Below are 21,029 nucleotides of genomic sequence, written 5' to 3'. Positions count from 1 at the left end.
GCAGTGCAGCTAATGGTGGCACAGTGAAGCAGCACTGGTCAGCACAATAGAAGTGACCTCATCACTATCACAAATACTGTTTGAGCTTTCTGAGATATCGCAGGAAAGATCTCTAGGAAGCAGCTAGAAAACAAGAGAGATAGCTAAGAGACTTTTTTTTTTCCCCAAGAATTTCTTCCAAGTGTCAGAGAAATCATGGAAAAAAACGCAGAGATGCATTTCAAAATTTAAGAATTGGCAACAGTGGCTGGCATCATATGCCAGTCTGACATGGGTGTTGAGCTCCTGACAGTAAGGAAGAGATGACTGGCAGGATGGGAAAGGGCAATGGGAGAATCCTTAAAATGAAGACAAGTAGCTGAAGTTCAACAATAGAGCAGAGGCTGCCAGAAGAAATTGATATTGCCATGGTGTCTGAAATGGCCAAAGTGGCAGGCTATAAAAATATAACCTTCACAGGAATGCTCTGGAAAGTTATAAGCCGCATAAAACTAAATCAAAAGATGTCTTTAGCTATTCTTTTACTTTCTCTGGTAGAATTCCTTCTGACAGACATTACAAGTCTCTCATTACAAGTTTATTGTTCTGAGATTATTTTGAGAACTATTTATTGTATAATAGGAAAAAATAAATGCATGCAGAACTCGAGTTTTGCCAAAACACAAGCAATAGATTGCTGTTGCTGCTTCTTTATGACTTTCCATTTCTTTGTGATTAGTGTAAAACCAGAAGAGCTGTATTTTTACAACATGAATATACAAAGAGTTTCACTGGTTTTCTTCTACTAAATGCTTCAGAAAGAGGAACTAGAAAGTGGCTTAGAAAGCTTCCAAAAACATATATTTTTTTAAAATGAAACTGTTTAGAACTATTTCCTCTTCCATTTTGCCTTGTTGCAAGTCCTGTTCCCAAAATAGTGGGACAGCTTTTCTTTGAGTCAGCAAATGTTAGCGTTGGCAGTAGTGCTGTACTGGGATTTAAGTTTTCTGAGATTACCACTTTTTGTCTGAATTCAGTGATATCGTAACCACGTAATAAGTATTCAGTAGTCTGTATTACCTTTCCCCCAAAATCCTGCCATTTCTTGCCAAATCTTATATTGTAAGTTTTGATCAATTTCAGATCTAGTTTTGATCCAATGTAATTTGGGAGAGGTAGTGAAGGATCAGACATGCTGTGTGCAATGTTACTGCCATGAAATCAGCAACACAAATGATGTAGTAGTAGCTGAGAATTAAAAAGTGAAGATAATGAAGGTAAAAGTGGTTTTATTTTGTTTTTCATCTTCTGTTCTATTTCATTTTTCTGTAATTACATTTCTGGGGGAAAAAAATAAGAACAGAAAGAACTTGGGTATCAAGAGGCCAATGGTTGTTTCAATATCACCTTAACTAATATACCCTGTGTTCAATATAAACCCGAATGAAAACAAAAACAGAAGGTTGAAAGCATATGATGGAAGGGACTACGGCAGTCCAAATCGCTGTCAGTGCCAGAACTGTCTCTCTCCACGGTTGGAGGTTCTCCAGTGCTGAGGTAAATGTGTGAAAAGCACAGGGTTCCACTCAAGCTGCTGCATTTCTGCATACTTGTACGTAAGGCACATTGTTCTGAATACAAGATGAATATAATGGAATCCAAATTTAGGTCACTGTGAGTTATTGAAATAAATTATGTTCAGAACTTCTATTTGAGGGTAGAATTGTGTTAGACAGTTCGTTCTGTGTATAATTGCCACTGACGACATTTGGAGTTTTCCGTATATAGCTTATAGTGATCTAAGATTCAATTCAATTTATTTTATTTCAGTTTAAAAAAAAAAAAAAGTATTTTTAAATCATTATGAACTTTTCTCAAGGCAGAAAAATAAACACACTTGAACAGAAAAGAAGTGGAATTGCAGAAGGAGAATAATTCATATACCCTGAAATATCATAAATGCTAAGTTAAAAAGTAAAAGAATTTGAATGTAGCAAAGTCAGTACAAGGCCATCAATATTAGCTCCTGTGACAAAGCTTCTGGTTGCTCTGTCAGTGTATATGAATGTTTGCTTTTTTGTGTCACTTCCCTGTTTTCCCTGAATGGAAGTCTCTCTATAGAAGATGGGCTTTCTGCATTCTTGTAACTTTTTAAAGGTAATGCTTGATCATAACCCCTTCCTCAGGTCGTGATGCAGCAAACATGCCTGCGTATTAACAGAACTCTTGATTATAGTTGTCGTGCTATCTGGCACCAGATGGAAGGATTAAAAAAGGATTTCTATCTAGTACACTACCAGAGTTACCATGCCTTCTTTTATCTTTGCAGCTGATAACCTGGACAGTGACATGGTTCAGAGCTGACATACTCTTTATCTGTGTCATTGCCCACATACTGTCCATGCAAACATATAGCTTACTTCTACACTAGCATCTTTCTTCTTCCTGGATTCCTCCATCAGCAGACTGATCTACTTTGCAGAAAGAGAAAGAGGGCCCCTAAGTCATGAACAGCATGTGGGGCTCCACGTGTGATTATACTAACACACATAGCTCAGTACCGTACCAATAAGGGAAATTACCATTTTCAGCTCATGCTGTTTCTTTGACACAAGAATTTTGAGTGCCTATCAGGATGTTACATTGCTACAAACAAATTAAAAATATCTAAGAATTCTTTCACCATAAGTTACATTCCACTGCCATGGAAAACCATGGTGACCCTACAAATAGGATTCAGATAGGAAATAATATGTAAGAACGCAGGTCAAAAACCAACTGGACTTGCATACAGTGTTCCTCAGTAAGAGTACACCGTTAGCATTGCTGTAAGTGAGGTGTTGTGAGAATTCAAAAGAAGCAGGGACTGTAAGAAGCAATTATATTCTCTGATGATCCGATACTGCTGGAAATAGGAAGATAGCCTTCAGATGCACAATTCCTTCATCAGGCTTCTCTGTAAAGTATGACAGGGAAGTGTTTCCATTAAAAAACTGAAGTATCACTTGACAGGAAAAGTAAATACATATATTTTTACATTTTAATTTCATAAAGAAGCATCAGAATATCCAAAGCTGTTGTGAGGCTGGAAAGACCAAAGAAAGCTGTGTGTTGAACTGATATTTTTAGAATAGGAAGTTCTCTGTGTGTACACAGAGAGGCTGTAGCCCCATGGCAAATGTATCATGCACCTCTGTTAGGCTCCCTAATCCTGCTCTTCTGAGACAACTTCTGTGATTCCAAACCTCTGAGCCACTTCAAAGAGCTGCTGTTTTAAAAAAGTATCAAAGACATGCTGGAAATAAAGCTCTACCCTCTGAACAGAGAACAGCACCTATCTGGTGGTCCTAAAGAAAGTAACTGGCAGAGTGTTGTATGCAGTAGGCAATATTTAGGCCAGGACAAGTGCTTTGTTTAGCATTTGCAGCCCCATGACATGCCAAGGTCCTTGTAATTCTAGGAAAAAGGAAGAGAGAGTTCCCTGCATCAGATAAAAAACAGCACTTGCTGCTGAACCCCCCTAGTGCCATCCAGAGAGCCCTAACACTTCTCACTGAGCACCTAGAAAGCACACAACCACAGCACAAAATAATCTTTACTCTCATAAAAGTATTAAGAAAACAAAAGAAAAATTAAGGTTATTTTTAATTTTTTTCTATGGGATAAAAAGGAGATGTGCTTAGGCTCTTAGAAGCAGAGGAATACCAAGAGTAGTTTAAAAATTCTCCGTAGTGTACGTGCAATAGGCAAAATACAAAAGCTGTTGTAATGCTGCTCATTTGGAGCAATCTGCCCACCTCCGTCATGGCTTTACTGTTTGTCGTATGCATCAATAAAACCAATGAGCCACAGCATAGTGTGCTTTCATTTCTGGAAGACAAGGCACCCGCATGAGTTTTTAATGTATGTGCATGTTTGTTATAAACAACACATACATTAGTGAAGATATTTGAGGATCTCGTGGTGCAGCTTTTCTCTGCTAGGGCAAAACAATTCAACTTAAAATTCCTATTTGCAGGAAAGACTGCATTGCCCAATTTCCCTGTAAATATCTTCAGCTACTATTTATTGTTAGGCTTCTCCAATTATGCCATATATGATTTGATTATTGGGGTTAGCAGAACCATGGCTAATGGAATCAGTATCATGGCTACAGCAAGCTTTGTGCATTCTCCCTGCCAGTTTTCTGCATAACTACACTTATGTCACTCAAGCTGCACAGGGGTACTCTAACAATTAATTGTAAACCAGGGGGGAAACTTTTAATGGACCTCTTCTTGAGATCTTGTGTTAAAAAAAGAAAAGTTCCCATGAGTGAAGTATAAGTTAGCTTTTCCAGGGGGAAAAAAAGGAATGAATTACATTTCTCTTCTTGTCCTTTAAATGAATAGCATAGTTTGGGTGAAATTATCGGGCAATTGCATGCCTTTTATGCAGATAATGCTATTTGATGAAAGCGGTGTTTTGATCTGCTGAGGATAATACAGATCCAGGGTTGGATTCATTGGTGAGAGTAAAGCTGTCTTCTGTGATAACTTCATCTCAGCATGAGGTCAGACGGGGAAAACTGGGATGGGGGATTAAAAAATGACACAGTCGGAGCAGTATTCAGTTCCCTGCTGTGCTCCTGGCTGCACACTATAGCTTATGTTTCTGATCTGTTATGGTATTGTCTGCTTTTCTCTCCCAGAGCAGAAAGAGATTGCTTAAAACTTTTCTTTTTTCAGCTAGAGGGATTAGTTCAGTGCAGCTTTTTTAATTAAAGAAACTGTATCTTTTTCAATGTAATTTAAGGCTGTACAAGAAGGCCATCAGCATTCATAACTTAGCACTATTACCTGTAACAAAGCCTAGCCGTTCATTTTACATTCAGAACAAGAAATCACCAGTGAGAATTTGGAGGGTTAAAAATTGATAATTGGCCCTGTGATTGAAAGAATCACAGTTAGCCATTATCTCCCCAAAGTTTTCTGTGGAGGAATTTCAGACAGCTTTGCAGTTAGTTTATCTGGGCTTTCTTAATCAAATCTCCATGACATCAGGAGAGTGGTGAAAAAAAATACTCTGATAAGTGAAGATAGACCGAAGTATATTTTCTCCTCTAAAAATCTAAAAACACCCTCAAATATGAGCATGGCATCTATTGAAAATGTCTCTGCAAAACAGGCAACATCCTGTTTAGATCCATGTTTAGTTTCACTCAAGAGATTTTCTAAAAATATAACTAATACCTTTATTGATTAGGAATAATATGCAAATTGTGTATACGTGTTGATGAAACATAATGGTCAGTGTGTATGTGTGTCTATAGAAGTGTGAGTATGCATACACGTGTGTGGATGTCTATCTAAATACATATCTATATGGACGTATATGTGAATATGGATATACATCCACAAACATACGCATGTATTTTTTTCAGCTCCCAGAGTTGAATTTACAGCTCAATTTAACCAAGGTTAATGGCTAAAACCTTCAAATGTTTCAAATAAGGCCCATATGGTGATCACTTTACAAAGCATACAGGGACTGTGCTTAGGTTGCAACATACACATTTCCAACTAAATTCCATGCCAGATCAATTAGAAACAGTTCTCCTGAGCAGACAGGAACAAACACAGATTGTTACCACTATACTGCCTGAACTCTTGTCTTCCAGGAATGAAAGCAGTCGTCTTCAATAGGACGTATTTTACTAGCAACAGTCTTAGAAAAAAATTTTAAACAGTAATACTTTAATAAAATCTCAGTTTATATGTATCAGGCAGAGCAATTCACATCCGAGTTATCAAAATAAAATAGCAGATCACTGTCCCTCATTAGAGCTTTTAGTTAGATGTATGTTTCCCAACTGCATTTGTTAGTGATGTCTTCTACTGGGAGGACTACATGGGAGGGAGGAGGAAAAAGGAAAGAAACAGACAACAGAAAAGCACATATGGTGTGTGTTTTCCTCATTCTGTGTGCTTATCTTTTTTTTTTATCTTTTTTTTTTTTTCTTTTCCCTCAGATAATCGTTTCTGTAGATTTCCTTTATTTGAACAGTTAATTGGTGGAATTTGTTACAATGATTTTTTCATGTTTCCTTCAGCCAGAAAGCTAGGCGGGAAAAAAAAAAAAAAAAAAAAAAAAAAAAAAAGTTAATTATGAAGTTTCTTTGAAACAAGGCCTCTTTCTTCTTGTAAAAATCATAAAATGTGGCTCTTTTCTATGGAAACCTTTGCACAGGCGTGTCAGGCTTGTATCTTGACTTGTGAGTTGCTGCAAGTGCTCTGCTTCCCCCGCCCCCCCCCAGTGGACCGTGTGGACAGTCACTCCATCGCGTGTGTGCTGGGCAAGTGTTATACCAGCAAACACAAATCTCGTTTTTTTTTTCAGGCTCAGCTACTCATTCACGGCGATGGCGATAGCAGCTTTTAGTGATGGCTCCTACTTCTGAATACAAGGTGATTAAAATGATGATGAGCTTGATTTTAAGGCCGTAAGTTTAGCTCAGCCTGTAGCTCCCAACGCGGCATTAGCGACGTCTGAAAGCCGGTTTTGTATTCCCAATCATCTGCAAACCCCTTCAGGTCCCTTTGTAGGAACCCAATGAAGAGGGTCAGCACTTGCGTGCAGCTCAAGTGCATCGTTTCACCGGAGGTCAGCCCGGCACGGAGCTTTGTTTTACGCGGCGCAACACAAACTAATGTAGTGGAAACGCATGACCCCCATTTAAAGGTTGATTTGTATGATAATCAGTACATTTAGTGGCTTCAAAATGAATGTGCGTAAGGCCCAATCTCGCTTTAATTAAGGTAATTAAGACATATTTCCCTCTGCAGACAGCTATTTAATTTTATGGCTCTGTCAGCGATCGGATCAGGAGCTCCGTTCTCCAGTTGCGCGCAACTCGGAGGGCGCCTTCCTCCGGCAGCCACCCGGGCTGGGGGCAGCCTCTTGGGCCCCCCTCCCGGGGGCAGCGCCCCCCGACCCTTTCCCAGGCCGGGGGGGTTGCGGCGGGGTCCCGCAGCCGGCCCCGCACCTCCCGGCCCGCTGGCGGCGCTGCGCGGGGCTTGCGCGGGGCAGCCGGGCGGGCTGCAGGGAAAAAGGGGGAGCGGGGCGAGAGGTTTGGGAAGTTTGGGAAGGGGCTGGCGCCGCCTCGGAGAGTTCCCTTCGAAAAAAACTCGGAGGGTTCCCCTCGAAAAAAAAAAAAAAAAAAAAAAAAACTGGTAGGCGAGGAGGGAGGCAGGCGTGCGCGGCTTTTCCTTCTCTCTGCGCCAAACGGGAAGAGAGTAAGGCAGGCTGGAGGGTCCGGTCCCAACGGGGAGCTGGCATTAGGAGGGCGCTTTCCCGCAAAGCTCCGGCACAAACGTGGCCGCACACTTCTCAGGGTTGTTTAAAGGCTGAAGGATGAAATTTAATTAAACTTCGGTAAGCCCAGTAATGCGACTCGAGTTGCGGAAAGAGTACCAAAATAACTTAGTCTGAACTTCAAATGCTTATTAATAAGTATTTGACATTTGTTGTTTATCCGGTGGGCTTTGCACAAGGAAGAAATTGTGTATTCTTTCTCTTTATAATACAGGAGCAGCTAGAGCCACTTCGTTTGGGGGCGGCAAAAAAGTTCAGTTTAGCGCCGGATGAATGGCTTTGGCTAAGGTGGTGCAAATTAGCACAAAAATATGCCACTTTTTACGTTTGCATTTGCAAAACACAACTTTAAATTTGGCGTTAGGAGACTGTAAGCCAAAAGAAAAAAAAAAAATCCCAAGAAGAAAACTGTATCTGAAGCCCTGCCTCTGCGAGACTTGCTCTTAGTTTGGCAGGAGCGCTGGTTCGTGCAGCCTGCAAGTGCAGTCACGGTGTATGGCTAAGTTCAGGGTGAAGATTTTTCACGTTTACCTCGCTGCCCGTGTTTTGCAACAAAGAAATTTCGTGCGGTTTGCGCTCTGGCACTCGGGAGTGCTTTCTTCTAAGGACAAAACCCCCGTGGCACGTTTGAGTTGAAAGCCAAGGTCGCACCTGCACTGCCCGGCTCTCCGCCCGGAGAGGCTTTCGGGCCCCCTGCCTCCCCCAAGGGCGGCTGGCTCCTGGCAGCCCCATGGGTTACCAGGGGTAAACCTCTCCCTCACAGGAGTCACTGGGCAGCGGAGCAGCCGCTTTCCAGGGGTCAGGACCAGTTGTCGTCGCCGTGACAAAGCTCCCCGTGCGCTCGGTGTCAGGAGCTCACGCAGCGGCTGCCCGCTGCACCACCTCCGCCACACGCGTGGCTTTCCCTCGCTCAGACCTGCTGCATAACGGCGCTTCGTAATGCGGGCGGGTGTCTTTATTATTATTATTATTATTATTATTATTATTATTATTATTATTATTATTATTATTATTCTCCCACTTTTCATCTTTCCCTGCAGCACCCGCTGCGGCTCCCAGCTCCCAGCCCGGTGAGGGGTTTGGCACCCGGCCTCTCGGGCAGGGCCCCGGGGAGGGAGGGAGGGATGAGGGAGCCCCTCGGGGCTGCTCGGTGGCACCGCGGGCAGGAGGCGGCACTCGGGGCACCGGGGCTCGCCTCGTTTCAGCAGCGGAGCCGCGGCAGGTGAGCGGCCGGGGAAAGTTTGGGCAGGAGGAGCCGTCCCGCTGGCGGCGGGGGGGACCCCGGCGGGGCCGCGGGGGGCAGCGGCAGCCGGGTCCGTGCCCACGGCGCCGGGTGCGGGCGGCGGCTCCTCCCCGGCTCCTCCTCCTCCTCCCGCCGCCCCGCCGGGGCTGAGGGGGGCGAGGCGGGGGGAGCCAGCTCCGCGGGGCGCGCAGCGGGGCCGCCAGCCGTCGGCCCTCCCCCGGCCGGCCCCCGGCCCTCCCTCCCCGCCGCCCGCCCTGCCTCCCCGCGCTGCCGCCCGCCCGCCCGGCCTGACAAAGTGCCGCCCTGCGCCGCTAGCACCCGCTGCCGCCGCCGCCGCCGCTGCCGCTGCTGCTGAGGCGCGGAGGCGGCCGAGGCTCGCAGCGCGCCCGCGGTCAGCGCCGCGCTCCCTCACGGCGGGGCCGCCCGAGGTAGGGGCTGAGGGGGGACCGGGAGCGGGATCGGGGGTGGGGGGACGCGGGGGCCTCGGCACGGCCCTGCCCTGCCCTGCCCTGCCCGCAGCCCGGTGCCGAGCTCCCGGCCGGGCTCCCGGGCGGCCCCGCGGGCGTGAGGGCGAGGGGCGATGCGGAGGGGGCGGCCCCGGGAAGTTGGCGGCGGGTCCCGAGCCCCGGGGCTGGCAGCGGGGGCTCCCCGGGGCTGCCCCGGCGCAACCTGCGCGGGGGAAGGGGACCCGAGGAGCCGGGGGGATTCACGGCGAGGTGGGAGCGGAGAGACCCGGGGAAAGCGAGCTGCGAGCAGGGGCAGCGCTGGGCGCCCCGCTGGGGTCGCGGCCACTTGTGCTGCCTGCGCTCCGCCGGGGGTGGGTCGCGTCCCCCCTCGGGCGCCCGGGGCGGTTTCGTTGTTCCCGTGCCGAAAAGTTTGACGTGGGGAAGTTGCTCTACAGCAGAGCAATGCGGCGAGATAAAACACGGGGAAAGACGCTTTTATGTGCTCGCACGCTGTTAAAAGTTTTAACAGGAGCTATTTCTGTAAGATGCGTCGTCCTTGGCTCAGCTAAATCTTTACATTTAAAACACTTTTTATTTTTTTAATGAGAAAACTTTACCGTCCCTACGCTTCCTCGATATTATACCTCCTTACTGCTAGCTCCCTTAGACGGATGCTTGTGTGACTCTGTTCGGGCGCTGCCTGTCCCGTCTGATAGCCTCGGTGCCAGGCGTTTCGCATCGTCCCGTTGAAGCCCTAAAATCCCACCCTGGGGCTGCCTCTGTCCCAAAGCCGCTCGAGTGCGGAGCGAGCTGCAGGACAGGCGTTGCGCTTCTGGGGCCAGCTGTGCTGCAGGAGAGTTAATCGTAAACCACCTAACGGGAGTCTCGGGGTGAGAAACACAGCTGCAATTCTCTGAAATAATGCAAGCCTCGATCAGGAGTATTGGTGCATTCGTATCTAGCACATTGGCTGAACGTCACATGTAAGGAAAGATTTTTTTATAAAGAGTGTACGTTGCTTTAATGTAGGAATAGTTAAGAAGAAAGGGCCCTACCTAGGTATGAATATATATGCTAAATATATCACTTAAATCTGAGCAAATAATTTTTTTTTACCAACCCATTACATTACAATTCCTACCTCAGCCATTCTGGACTTGCTGGGATATTTTCAGTGGTCTGGGAAATCAGGGGAGGAGGAAAAAAAAAACACAACAGTACTGAAGTATTAGATGTATACCTCTGATTAAAAAGTGGAATTAAATGAGTTTATGTGAGCGGACACTGAGATGAGAGATATTGTTTGGTAGAAGAAATGCTCAACCATGCTGAGGAAGTTCTTTTAATAATTATTGGAGGGGAAAAAATCCAGAATTACATTCATAATCCAGTTTGCAAGTTAAGAGCAGTACTTCGGTCAAATCTCTTTGAGTCCAGGAGTAATTATTCGCTGTTTGAATAGAAAAGGCAAAAAGGATTTAGTAATAAAAACTGGATTTCAAGTTGCAAATCAATCCACAAATTAAAACCACGGTTTTGATACAGACCCCATAAAATACCAGAAAAGGCAGCAATAATCAACTAGAAAGTACATTTCTGTCATCTTGCAGTCCCGGCAGTTTCCAGGGCACAGGCTGGGCTCGGGGAGGTGCCTCGTACCTTCAGCTCCGGCTGCAATCAGCGGGTCTTACGCAGAGCCCGTGTAGACGGGTGCGAAAACTCCCGCTGACTCGCATCAGATTTGGATTAGGCCCAATAAAAACTGAGAGTACTCAGCAACTTGGAGGATCAGGTGCTGTTTGTGAAGACTTAAAAGAAAACACCAGAGACCTCTGCTAAGGCTTCAGGTCAGAAGTACTTTTTTATTTTGAAGTGATGCTGCGCGTGCTGTACTGAGAGTCGATCCTCGTGTTTCTGTTAGAAGAAGCGCATCTCTCTGGCAGCATATGAAAGAATATACAAAATGCCAGAAGAGAAATCTTACAGAATTTGGCAAAATCTTACACAAGTATGTTGTACTTCAAGAGTTAGAGGCAGGTTTGAACCGTGGTACCGGCCATTAGAGATTGTAATAATTTGATTAATATACGCAATATTATTACTGTTTTTTAAGAATAACATTACTGTATAGCCTGCTCTATTAAATGAATACGTGTAAACTCTTTGATAGGCGTACTGTTGTAGCAGATGTGGTGGTAGTGTGACTTGAGCATTTTAAAGCATTAAAATGCTCCTGCAAGTTGGTCTAGTTAATATAGCACAAAAAATTCTCAGGAATAATTTTAGCATGTTGTAATAAAAATCTTGGTTTGATTAATTAATTATTTTTTTTTCCCAGGCTAGCTGGTTGAAATATGTAAGTTCTTTCAGGATATATGCACATGATCCCTGTTACTAGGCTGAGAAGAACCTTGTAATCAAAGTAAATGTTTTCACTTTATAATAGCATAGTGTAATCTGCGAAGTTTGTGGTAAAATAAACTCAAAGTTAGGGTAGACATCCACACTGTCATTTGAGCGATTTGAAAAAGAAAAAAAAATCGTTTAATTTCTGAAGGTTACAGAGGCTTTAAAGAGTGCTGTTGTGAAAATGTGCACTTTAACAACCTTTCCTTCTCTTAGTTCTAAAACTGATTAATTACTGTGTCTTATAAAACCTGATTTATTTCATAGTTTTTTCATACCAAGCATTACCATTATGAAGCTCTCCTTATAATTGAGATTAATGTTTCTGAGCAAAGAAGTGGTTTGGAGGGCTGCATTCATTTTGAGTGCTGTTCTAATCAATTTTAGATACAGCATTTCACAATGTATCAGTCTGCATCCAAACCTGCCTGATTATGTAGAATTAACTTGTTAGTGATTGATAGCAAGCCTGCTCCATCTTGAGAAGTGATTTGTTTCAAAACAAGTGTTATGGCTTCCCACAGTTTGGGTGCAGGGTCAGGCGACTCAGATGCCCTTTCTGCAGGCTGAATGAAGCTCGGCAGAGTAGTTAGGAAGAAATGGTGTGCTCTTATGGAAAACAGGAAAAACCTCAATCAAATGGTGCCCCTCCAACTGCTGCGTTGGTCTTCGCATACAGACTGGAGTGACAGGTACAATGCACGCGTAGCATCTTCATGCATCGCTACGTGCTGTAACCGTGCACGTCTGCCAGATTGTTCTGAAGAATAATAAGAATAATTACCTTTACTTTTTAAAATCAAAACTTAGGAGGCGAGTTTCAGACAACAAAGCGTAACTGCATGTTGCCTACACAGGCAGTGAAAGATTTATTAATTCTTTTTTTTTTTTTTTTTTTCTCCTTTGAAAACCAGTAAGGATAGTACTTGTTTCGATATCTGCTGAAATATGTGCACAGTCTTCTCTCTGTGCACCTTCTGGTCTCAGCCTCACCACCATTTCTTTCTTAACCAACAGTATATGGTCACACGCTCCTGCTGAGTGTGAGGCATTAATATTTAAAGTCCAGGAAAAACTGATTTCTGGATAGTGGGAGAAAAATACGTTAAAAAGAAAAAAAAGGCAAACTTTTTGGGGAAAAAAAAAATGTGGGAAACCTCTGAAAACAGTAAATGCAATCCTCGAGAGGTTTTCGTGTGTATGTATATTACCAGGATAGTGGTTTCAGTCTAAATTGTAGTTATTTATGTATTTCTTACAAGGGACGCTAATTGCATTCAATAGCTTTTTAAGTTTGTTTCTGTATTGAACCAATTAGCCTGTTAGTTTATATGTGCTTGTAAACAGTGTACAGAATGTTGCAAAAAACACTTCCAGCTTTATGCAGATCAGAAGCCAATAAAATTACAAACTATTTACAAATACCAACCCCTGAGCTCTTTCTCCACACCACTTAACTCATTCATTTGCTGTGGAAGAACCACTGTATTAGTACAGGTTCATTGTAGTTCTGCAACAGAAATAGCTGTTACTGGTGTAACACAAAGGGAACACTCTTTAAAACATATTCCAGAATAAAGACTACAACACAATTGGTATCTCAGATCGTCGCCTTAACTGCATGCCTGTTTGCATGATACATACGGCATCCTACAGCACATTTGCTTTTGTTGTAAAATAGTTTTTATACAGAGATGATAGATAAATGACGCAAGACTGAGAAGTAATTTAAACCTGACAATGTTCTGTCATATACTTGCTACGGGTCTTGCCTAGGAGTAGGTGTGCTTTTCTAATTTAGGCTGAAATCCAGCACAGAAGTTCAAGACTAGCTGACCTAATTGTTTTAAATTTTGCATCTTCTATCTGTGCAACAGATTTTGAGGCTGTTGATCCTTGATGTGTATGTTTATGTCTGCAAGAAGTCAATTGTAAACACGAGTGCCTAGAAATAGAGAAAGCAAAACACTAAGCTAGAAATTGGAAAGTGCTGTACCAAATTCAGCACTGACTAACGCACCCTGCAAAGGCACCGGAATCAGCAGATTGCCAGGAGTGCTCTGTACTGCTGGACTGGGAGTCTGGAGTATCTCTTTGTGTTAAAATCTCTTTCATGTGGTACATGAACGTTATAGGTTGTAGTAGCAACTTTGATTTGGTTGTACAGTAGGCTTTCATGAATGCAAATGCAATCTTCACGTATAAAAGGAGACAGAAACAGTTTTCAACATGAGAAAAGACACGTTAAATTATTTTGTTCACTTTTCCCTGTTTTGTTTTTATTTTTTTTAACACTTGCTGTAAATGTTTAAAATGAAAATCTTAATGTCTTAGCTATGCATTATAATTATGTAATATCAAAGTCTCGGTTTCCTTATTTTATTTTATTATTATTATTAGTTTTTGTCCCTGGCAAAACACTAGAATGATTGTAGCAATATATAGTGCAAAACAGGTTTGCCAACTTTGTTTACTCTTAAAAATAATGTATTTCAAAAGGAAGGAGAATATTTCTCTTTAAAGACAGTCCATATACATGTAATCTGCTTCTGTGGGGGGAGAAAAGAAAATCGAGGAATTATTGTTCTTTTTTTCCCCCCTTTTGAGTCTTGTGCAAATGTGCGTTTTAAGCTTCCCACTGAAATTACCACTTCATGAGGCAAAGTTACAGTATGCTCTGATGTATGGAAGGGTGTTTAGCATGGGGGTAAGGGGGAGGAGGAGGGAATTTTCCTGTCACAAATTTGTCTGAAATGACTTTTAGAAGTCTATTTCCTCTGATAAAGAGGCATAAATCATTTTTAAGAGTTAATACATCTTCTAAGCATATCAAGTTAAACAGAAGACTCTAATGTCTAGCCCCAGTTTTCACTTCCTAGTGTAACCTTTGTATCTGTATACTTCTGCACCTAAATTGCAGAAGTATAAAACAACAGTTTATTAAAAATAAAATAAAATATTACAACTTTAATTTTACCTGTGTCAACATAGAGGAACATCCAGAGAAAATGGCAAATATTATCAAGTCTTTGTTGATACGAAACTTGAAACGTGTCATATTGAAATCAATAGTGCTGTTGGTGTTATTTTCCAACGTTGTGTTGAATTTCTAATAGTATTTTTTGACAGCAGTTAAAGCAAAATACAAAGGAATGAATGTGTTTTATTTCCGTATTTGAGTCTTGACAGTTTTTGCTGTCTTAAGAAAATTCCTGCCAATGCTAAAATGGGTGAAATATAGATTTCAAATACTTTTCTTGGCAGGGATTGTAATAGTCACTGTATGTTAGATTTTTTTAGAGGGAAGCCAAGAAGAAAACATAAACAGCACATAATTTACCACGAGGCAACAATAGTTCCCTAAATCATCCTAGTCCTCGATACATCCAAATCCTATGATTGTCTGGGTCGTGGGGTGGGTGACTGTGGAGTGGTTGAAGAAATCATCAGTGCTAATAAGTGTTACTTCAGATTAGCAAATGAAAGCCTGCGTCCTCCTTCAAAGGCCTTGTCCATTCTCATTGTAATTCTTTGGACGTTTGTCTGACCTTTCTAAAGAAATCAGGCTGAAACTTGGTGCTTCTAGTGCCACAGAAATAAACTGACCAGAACTTGGCCTGAGCAGCTTGTGGTGCGATGACAGGTGCAGTGATACATCTTCAGCACAGAAATAACAAACACTACGTGCCACATCTTAGCAAATTGCTCATTTAGTTAAATCTCTTTTTCCTATCGATGAAACGCTTATAAGACTAATGAGTTCTGAGTAGGTTTAGGGAAGTGAACAGTATCACTGTTGTCTAGCAAAAATCGAAAGGCAGATTGTATTGCTGGGCGTTTTCGTGCCAGTTTTGCATCTGCCTATACATTCAGGAGGCTGGGGTGGGCGGGGAGCTTTTGTTTTTGTGAATGGCACCATGTAGATGTGTGAGGCGAGGACATGCCCCGCTAGCATGGCTCCTCAGTGGAGACACAATCATTTACCTTGCCAGACGTAGGGCCTGTATTCATAAGACAGGTTTCACTTTAGGTCTAGATTTCCCCTAACTCCTTTGTTCTGTGCAGAGTTGACGTCTTCCCTTGTTGCAAAATGCATGGCTAATTTGAATGGGCTTTGGTGCCCCTGGAAGGCGCTGTGGCTCAGGCATTCCCTATTTCCCATTAAAAGAGAAAAACCTGCCAGTGAGCTTGGCAAAGCAGAAAATAACGCATGTTATTAAACCAGTTTTTCTTGGAAAGACATCCTTTACTCAAGTACCAAGAAGTTGGTGTCTGCATGCTCCCCTGAAGTGCTGGCCCGGACCCGCAGGTGGGCAGGCTGGGTACCCTAGCCCGGACCCTGGCAGCTGTAGTCAAAGGAGGGCTGGGTGCTGCTGGCGGTGTGGGTACAGGCGGTGAGCGCTTGCCTACTGCTTCAGCAGCAAACAGGGCGGCACTGGATGAAGTCTGAGGTTTGGTCAGTGGTTACTGAACGGTTTGCTCGCTATCGTTCCCATTTCAGAAGGTAGATGCATTACAGTCTTGTAGTGAGGGCGGAATTGGAGAAACACAGCTTCTCCACAAATGGTTGTCTGAGGTTTAACTAAACACGTCTTTGGGCGTATGGGGCAGTTCTAGCTCGTATTTGGGAAATTGGAGTGGTAGGCGTTCAGACACATCTCTAAATGTGATTTTCCCTTCATCTGCAGCTAGTTAGAAAATTAAGACTTGGGGGCAATGGAGTCCTTCAGCGTTATGGTTTTCTTTCTTTTGTGTTGGGCCTGATTTAACAGATCACTTTGTGTATGATTGTATAGGTGGTAGCAAGGATTCCTTTACAGCTTTTCATGTCTCGCTTTGCTGCTTGCTGTGGTAATACACAGAATTTGTAATTGTTTAATCTTCAGAAGTAGTAATTTAATTTTTATAGAACTTGCTGGCAGATGAATGAAAGCTTTCCTGGCAGCTTTATGTATATGTGTGTGCGCGCATGCATGTGTTGACCATTCGGTTTGACTTAATAGGCACCATAGAACAAAATTATTAGAGGAATTTTTTTCCCCCTCTTTGTCTGACAATGGCAGAAATGTGTGATTTTTGGCAGAGTCCAAGATGTTGAGATGACAAACCCCTGACACGCTTAGGGTCTGAGGTCCCTGGTGACATCTCCACGAACGCTGGGAGTAGAAATGCTCGTCATCTTTCAAAAGTTTTTGGTAATTTGTGTAATATTAGACCATGAAATAAGACCCACCTTGTAATGAAATATTCATGTTTGTAGCCTGTTTTCATCTTTCACATATTTCATGCAGTCAATAAGAGGTAGCAATCTGTCTAAATACCTGATAACCCAGAGATACATTATGGATTACTGTATTGTACAGGAAACTTGGTAAGCGATCAGAGAAGCTGGGTTTTTCTTTTCTCTCGAGTGAAGAATATCTTAGAGTAAAAATGGAATATCAGCTCTTACTTTGCATGAAATAGTTATAAATATATTTAGAAATGTTTAAGCGGCTTAAAATGCATAGATGCATAGTCATTTATTCTTTTGATAATTTTATGTTAATTATAGAATGATATAGGGCTAATGATACAAAATGTTAGCAGTTCTAATGATATGTTTAAGAACAGTGCAGTCATTAAATTCAGTAAACTGAATATGTGGACCTCATAAATAAATGCTGAATTATAATACAAAACACACCATGACCAAATTAATTAGTATGTTTAATCTAGTGAATTCCAGCTAGGCTGCATACAATATGGACATGTATTTAATTTCTAAATTTAATATTAGCTGCATAAGTCAACTCTCACTTAGTGCGGAATTAGTAACAGAATAATAGAAATTTAATATCTTCTACTGTTTTACATAAGCATCTTTTTTCTTTTCTCCGCCTAGCAGAGTTGAAACATCTTGCTTAGATTTTAGACGCTCGTTAAAGGATGGACCTGAGCCGTGATGTTCCCCCGCCACCTCCCCCATATGATAGCATGTCATCCTCAGAAGGTAGAATTCAAAAGGTCCGCAGTGACAAACTCACTCAGTCAAAACGGCAACACTCATCCAAACTCAGTCAGCAATCTTACGCAGAATATTTTGAATTTACCTATTTGATGGAAACGTTGTGTTGGTTGCTTCACCTTGATTGTTATTACATCAAATTTTATTCATCCAGGGAAAGTTTAAAAATGCCATCTCAATTATTTTTCATTTGAAAGCCTAATTTTTCAATGAAGCCTGAAAAAATAAGGGTATTTTACTGAAATATTTTTACCAGTGAATAGTCTCAAATTTTTCTTAAATTAAAAGTTCTGTTTTTTTTATCATGTGATTTACAGGGCATCATTTTGCTTTGTTATAGAGATTTTCTCGAACTCTGCTCCTGAGTTCTTAAGAGTGAATTTAGGACAAAAATAGGAAATTGGATGATTTTTATGTGTTTATTATTAAGCCTAATTCTGCAAATCTCTACATAATGTATTTAGTTTGTAGGTCCAGTGACTTCAACGAGATTGTGTAGTGAATAGTCATCGTGCCTGTGATCAGTGGAACACAGGCTGAGGCTCATTGCTTCCATGGGGTATTCTGCTCAAGAGGAGGAGAGCTTGGGAATAATCAGTGTGCTTTTTCCATCTCTTTGTCTTTGTATGGGATTATATATCCCGCTATGTCTACCTCAGCATTGCAGGTTGAGTAAATACTTAGAAAAAATTCAGTCTTCACAGAGTGACCGTAAAGCATCGAGCAGTCTGACTGCACTCTGCTCCTCGGAGTCAAACCTTACTGTTCAGTAAGCAAAAGAGCCCTCTCGTCCAAAAGGTGGCATGATTAGGTTACGCCTCTGCTACTGTATTAAACAGTGTGCTGTAACTTTGCAACAGAATGGGGCACAGTCGTCTGTATGGCTTAGTTCTTCAAGAGCATCTGGGTAGTGGTTGGAGCTATACTGATTTGCACTTTCCCAGATGATTCCTGGGCATGGTTCTGTACTTAAGGCTAGGGACGTGTTCATGGGGCCATTCCCAATAAGTGCTTTGCTTGCAGCCTCCCGATTCGGAGGTTAAGACTTCTTACCAGCACAGAGCTGATTTAATTAGACCCATCTTGAGCAGGGGTTTGGGCAGGATGACCTCCAGAAATCCTTTTCAGCCTAAATGATTCTGTGCTTCCATGCCTGCTGGCAGCACTCCTTGCAATCCTTCTTGGGGGTGTTGAATTTGCTAGTTTGGGCACTGCATCAGAGTTCAGTGTTGTTAACTTCATTGACCACGTTTGCAAGAGCAGTTGGGTTTCATGGGCTCAGAATTTAAGTCATAGCATTCTTATTTCAATCAGTTACCATGATCTGATTTTATTTTTTATAACCTGTTGTAAGGGGTCAGTCTTATCCACCCGGCTTGTATAAGATCCTGTTAACACATCGAGAGGATTTATAGGAATGGATGAGCCCAGTGAGGACCCTTTGTGTTGGAAACTTTAAGGTATTTCTTGAAAAGAGGTATTTTACATTTGGGAAGTTAGCATTTTGTAATATGCAAATCACAAAGAAAGGACCATACCAGCCCCCCCCCCCCCCCCCCTTTTTTTTTTGAATTCTTATTTCAAATTCTTGAATCATTGCTAAATGAGTTAAGTTGTCCTACACCAGGCACTTGATAAAATTAATTCAAACATTAAGATGGAAAAGGCTAACTTAATGCAGTACACACACCTTCTAACTGCTGCATGGTACTAACCTGGCAATTCAAGTTTAGTCGTTTAAATTACATAATAGATGCACAAAAGCAAGCATTGCTCTTTGTGGGCAACGTGATGTATGGAACACCCATTAGCACCTTTTGGTGAGTTTTTATTGTGAGGGTGGATTAGAGATGATTTATATCTGACTTAGTATGAGAATCTTGATTCTGCATGTATTTTATAATTTATTTATTTCACATAGTTTATTACAGAATGGAGTAACAGGTTATGGTGTTGGTTTTTTAATGTTGATAAGAGAAATAAAAATAAAATTAAAAAGAACTCAACTTTTTGGATGTTTATGTCAAGCTCAGAGACTCTGCTTCCGTGCCATGCCTAAACGGCACCTACAACACCTGATTACACATTGATGTAAAAACACTTACAATCTACAGATCAGACTTTAAGGCATTTACTTAAAATGGACTCGAACAACCATTAGGTATCTAAGATGGAAAATACTGTGGGCTCTAGCCTGCTGAGCGCAAGCAGTTCACTGAAGCCTAAAGACTTAGGAAGCACTTTTTCTGCGGTGCTTCAGTTTCATACCCAGTTAATGGAGGAAAATAAATGAAACCATCTACAAGGGATCTCATCTGAGGTTAGGCACCCGAACGGGCTATCTTTGTGATGGTCTTTACAGCATGTCACGACCTTCTCTCCGTTGCTTTGAAAGCTGGACACTTAGTGCAGTAGCACTGCTTTGCGAGCAGCCTAAAGTGCAGGTTCAGTTTTCTGATCTAAGCCAGGCAGGCTGGATTTTGTACGTAATGCCTCAGACAACCCAGCATCAACAAATGTGAGAGCGCTGCAAAAACAGTGTGGATGTTAAGGGTTTCTTTAACTGGAACTATTTTCAGTAATGCTTTATTTTTAACATAACTGAAATGACATGACAGAGACTTCCAAACTGTTGTTTCATGATCAATTGGAAGGCTGAATATTATCCCCCTAGCCTAAATGAGATCTTGATTTTTACATTAACATACATGATCAGCACATTAAAAATGAATATTGCTGCAAATATGTAGAGGTTTTCATAGATTTTTTTTTCTAACTCTGGCTTAGATTTATGTTGTTTCAGAAAAAAAAATGTTTATATGGCTATTTCATTATAAACAGATTAACTGACAAGCACTGTATCTACTGCTATTGTGAATATTTTTGCCAAATTCAATTCAGAGAATTTAAAATCAGAAGATGTGCAAAAATTGGGTCAGATACATTTAACTATTAAAACTCTCCTAGCTTATTTATGTTTTCAAAATGAAAGTAGAAAATGCCTGTAGTTTTCTTTCTCATTACATTCCCAATATATTTAGTTTTATTCCATGTTGTTCTTACCCAACATACTATGGATCCTAAAAGCTTGGTCTTAATATTTCTTTGTCCTCTTCTGCAACACCATCCTCATGACTCAGCCCTCTTATGTTTCTCCCTGATGGCTGAAAACCCCTCTTAGATACCAATTTCTCCTGCCAGAAGATGGGTGATAAGATTTTTGTGTGACAGCTGCACAAACTGCTTGTTCTTTAGTATCCTCGGTGGTTGTTCATAATTGTGCTAGAAAAAAAAAAAAGGCTTTGGTTTGATTAATATATTACTTTCACAGACAGCATTATCTTAAAAACAAGCAGCAAACAAGGAAGCGATCTCATCCTGCATCCTCTGCAGCCTGCCTTCTGCTCTTTTGCCCTCTCCCCTGTACTAGCTCAGCTGTTAGCTTGGCCATATACTGAATTCAGAACAGCAGCACAGTTTGTTGTTTTTTTTTAAATTCAGAATCTTCTTTGTTGTTGGATTCTTACTATTATTTATTTATTTATTGTCAGGCTTGCAGTGAGCTCACTGACCCAGTTCAGCAGGCAGCCACGAC

General features: G+C 42.0%; 1 protein-coding gene across 26 annotated transcripts in view; it reads left to right on the top strand.

The window, feature by feature from the left end:
• TENM3 (teneurin transmembrane protein 3) overlaps positions 1 to 21,029 on the top strand; it is a 1,327,252-nt gene that overhangs the window by 902,041 nt on the left and 404,182 nt on the right. Inside the window, exon 1 of one of the 26 annotated variants that reach the window (XM_038177883.2) lies at positions 8,841 to 9,003. The exons of the other annotated variants lie outside the window; for them this stretch is intronic. The gene's annotated coding sequence lies outside the window, so the exon portion shown is untranslated. Of the gene's footprint in view, positions 1 to 8,840; positions 9,004 to 21,029 lie in introns of those variants that run through there. 26 annotated transcript variants of the gene reach the window in all.

Source organism: Anas platyrhynchos, chromosome 4, assembly GCF_047663525.1.
Source record: "Anas platyrhynchos isolate ZD024472 breed Pekin duck chromosome 4, IASCAAS_PekinDuck_T2T, whole genome shotgun sequence".
NCBI classification, from domain to species: Eukaryota; Metazoa; Chordata; class Aves; order Anseriformes; family Anatidae; genus Anas; species Anas platyrhynchos.
This window is presented reverse-complemented; position numbering and strand designations above follow the sequence as displayed.